The sequence below is a fragment of the Chrysochloris asiatica genome, unplaced genomic scaffold (assembly GCF_000296735.1).
Source record: "Chrysochloris asiatica unplaced genomic scaffold, ChrAsi1.0 scaffold00502, whole genome shotgun sequence".
Taxonomy (NCBI): Eukaryota; Metazoa; Chordata; class Mammalia; order Afrosoricida; family Chrysochloridae; genus Chrysochloris; species Chrysochloris asiatica.
Genome location: NW_006409020.1, coordinates 488045 through 492215, shown reverse-complemented (window position 1 = coordinate 492215; position 4171 = coordinate 488045). Strand labels below are relative to the sequence as shown.

Genomic DNA, 4171 nt, shown 5'->3' with positions numbered 1-4171 from the left:
TTAAACTTTGTCTCTCAAATAGTTGCTACACTTGAGCCCATTGATGCAGCCACATTGCCAATCCATCTCACAGTGGGTCTTCCTCTTTTTTTCTGACTCTCTACCTTACCAAACATGATATCATTGTCCAGAGACTGGTCCCTCCTGATAATATGTCTGAAGTATGAGAGATGATGTTTAGCCATCCTGCCGTCCAAGAAGCATTCTATCTGCACTTCTTCCAACACATCTGTTTCTTCTTTTGGCAGCCCATGATACTTTCCGTATTATCCTCCAACACAATAAGTCAAAAGCATCAATTATTCTATGGTCTTCCTTATTCACTGTCCAACTTTCACGTACATATGAGGTCATTGAAAATAGCATTCCTTGGGTCAGGTGCACCTTATTCTTCAAGCTGAGATCTTTGCTTTGCTCGTCAAGATTTTAAAACAAATTTATGCACCAACCACTAAAGCAAGTGAGTGTGAAATAGAATAATTCTATCAGCTTCTTCAATCTGAAATTGATCAAACATGCAATCAAAATGTATTGATTATTGCTAGTGATTAGAATGCAAAGATTGAGAGCAAAGAGGAAGCATCAGGAGTTGGACAATATGGTCTTGGTGATAGAAATGATGCTGGAAAACTCATGGAAGAATTCTGCAAAATCAATGATTTGTTCATTTCAAATACCTTCTTTAGACAGCATAAGAGACGACCATACACATAGACCTTCCCAGATGGAATACATAGAAATCAAATTGACTACATCTGCAGAAAGAGACGATGGAAAAGCTCCATATTATCACTCAAAACAAGGCCAACGGAAGATTGTGGAACAGATCATCAATTGCTCATATGCAAATTCAAACTGAAGCTTAGGAAAATGGGAACAAGTCCATAACAGCCAAAATATCATCTTGATATATCCCATATGAATTTAGAGATCATTTGAAGAACAGATTTGATACATTAAACACTAAAGACAGAAGACCAGAAGAGTTGTGGGATGACATCAAGAACATCATACAGGCAGAAAGCAAAAAGCTCATCGAGGTAGTAACTCTAAATACCAACAGAGATGGACAGAATCTTCGCATCAAATGTCACTACTATCTCCTCTGTGTACAGCATATATAGATATGGGATACTTAGACATTGACTACCTTAAATGAGGGGGCAATAAAGGCACAAAGTGACTGGCTTACAAGGTTTCAAGAGGGAGTTTAGTTTAAGAATGTGTGGGGAAAGATAGAGACCCCACTGAATAGATTTCTTCTTGTCTGGATGAGTGTAGTAAAAAAAGATGGGGACAAAATTCTTATGATTCAATAGTGAGTAATTGTTATCATGACTAATTATGACTGTCAAAATAGTAAAGGTAGAATTTTTGTCAGAAAAATGGGGGAGCAATTACTGTTACAGTCCAAAACAGAAGACTCTAAGATCATCAAGGGTGAAGAGCACAAGCAGAATGCAGGACCTTATCCAGAGAAACAGTGTCACGAGAGATGGAGGCAGAGATGGGGATATGGAGAGGGTGCACCTGAGGACTCTAGATTCATGGAAAGAGAGGGACTGAGAGCTGGTAGTCAGGAGACAGACTTGCAGAATGTGCCCTTTGGTGGTGTAAATTATTATATATGTCTGAGTGTATATATATAAAAAAAAAGAGCTAAAATGAATAGAGAGAAATACTGATAATTGTTGTAACATGGTGTGGATTATAATCCATTGTATTTAAACAAATTATATGCTTTGATAAATGTAAACCCGGTGATCTGCCCTGTAAACTTTCACTCAATTTCCAATAAAAATTTTAAAATAACAGAAAAATTTAAAAATCTATAAAAAGAGAAAATCCAGATTTATCTACACTAATTACATTAATTATTTATTGATTAATAGAATATACTTTATAAAACTTACATTTTATATATGAAGGCTCAGAAAATAGATCATCAGTCTTAGAACACTACTGAATTGTCATTTTTTACATAGCTTAACAAATACTTACAAATATGTTTTATAAATATTCCAACATTTAAACTACTTTCATAATGAATATTTTGGGTTCTGGATAGCATTGATTTAATCTAGATATCTTTGTTGTATCTATGGAAAAAAAAATCAGGCAAATAAATGACTGTCTGTTCACATTTACAAGATAAGTGACAAAGAACAAAATCAGGTGGACAGTGGTGAATGATGTGCAGCTGGTTTCAAAACACCAGGGAATCAGCAATCTTTACTACACTGGGGACAGAATGATGATATATGTGTTGGGCTAATTAGGAACTTTTGATATTGAGTCTCCAGGGAAATAAATACCATAAGTAATCTGCTAGTGATATTTCACTTAAGAACTCTTCCCCTGTAGGCAGGTAGAGCACATGAATCTCTTATCCAGAGAGTAGCCCTTTTGCCCAGGACTCTAGTGTTGCACATAGACCAACTGTTCTTCCTGAGGACAATTCTTCCATTTTCTAATCCAGAGCAGATGTCAGCCGTCACTACTCAAGGATGTCAGACAGGTAACTGAGTGCCCACTAGTTAATGTTTGGAAAGGAAGGCAGCTGTTTTACAACAGGGATGATGGAGACTACACTACCATAGGAATTTTGTTTTTTTCTCAAAATACATATACAAGATTTCCCATTATGCTACTCTTATGCTCGATCTCTAAAATCACAAAGAAGATTTAGTTGTTGTAGTTGCATAATAACCAAACGCTAGTCAAAGATGGTCACTGTGGCAAAATTCTCTGTTATTTAGAGGCATTCTCTGGTGGATGTGTTAAAGAAGGGTTTGTCAGATTCATTTGTTTTACCTTCATGGTTACTAATAGATATTTGCATTATCTTGACTGCCTGCCTCTGGTTTCTGTGAAAGGAAGTAGAGTCCCAAATAGATTCAACATACTGCCTACCAAGGCTATTTATCTCTTTTTTTAAAATGTACTAAATGTTTTAAATGATCATAAAACATAGACGTTGTTTGTGTTCACTGCTGTTGAGTCAGTTCTGACTCAGAGTGATCCTCAATAGAATTTCCAAGAAGTAGATGGTGGGTTGACTGTCAACCTTGTAGCTAGCAGCCCAGTGCTTACCATACAGCACCACACTAGGACTCTGCTGTAGTATAAGCAAAGAAAATGTAATAATAGTATAATGACCTTCTCAATTCAAGAATACATAATGATTGACAGTCTGCACCATAAACTTTAGATTTGTTTCTTTCCTTTTATAAAATATCAAATAATGTGCATACGAAAAGAACACCATTTGTATTCACCTCATTCTTCCTTCCCTAAGAAAATATCTGACTACAGTGTTGCTTCTTTTCCTGGTGGTAGAGAGACCACAATTTGATTGTATTGTCACCCATTCTTTCTGTCAGATTCATCAACAATATACAAATCAGAAACCTCACAGATGATTCCAAATTCCTTCTCCTGGGACTGACAGAAGATGCAGAACTGCAGAGCCTTCTCTTTATGCTGTTCCTCATCATGTATTCGGTCACTGTGCTTGGAAACCTGCTCATAGTCCTGGTTTTCAGTTCTGACTCCCACTTATATACTCCCATGTACTTCTTTCTCTCCATTCTGTCCATTACAGACATCTGTTTAAGCACAACTACCATCCCAAATATGCTGGTGAACATCCAGACAAAGAATAAGAGTATCACTTATACAGGCTGCATCTACCAGATTTTCTTTGTTCTGCTTTTTAACAGTTTCAAAATTTGTCTTCTTTCAGCAATGGCCTATGACTGCTATGTGGCCATTTGTCATCCTCTGAGGTACAGTCATCATGAATCCCTGCTTCTGTGGCTTGATGATTCTACTTTCTTTAACCATTAGTATTGCAGTTTCCTTGCTCAATAGTCTGATGGTTTTGCATCTCTCCTTCTGCATAGACTGGAAAATCCTTCAGTTCTTCAGTGAACTTGCTCAGGTCCTCAAGCTTGCCTGTTCCAGTACCCTTATCAACAACATCCTGATATATTCAGTGACTTTCATATTGGGTGTTGTTCCTCTCTCTGGGACCATATTCTCTTACACTCAGATTATTTCCTCTGTTTTGAGAATATCATCAGCTGGTGGAAAGTATAAAGCTTTTTCTGCCTGTGGGTCTCATCTCTCAGTTGTTTTTCTATTCTATGGGACATCTTTTTTTTTTTTT

General features: G+C 36.8%; 1 pseudogene; it reads left to right on the top strand.

The window, feature by feature from the left end:
* Window positions 1-3495: 3495 nt before the first annotated feature.
* LOC102832873 lies at window positions 3496-4156 on the top strand (annotated as a pseudogene).
* The last annotated feature ends 15 nt before the right edge of the window (window positions 4157-4171 follow it).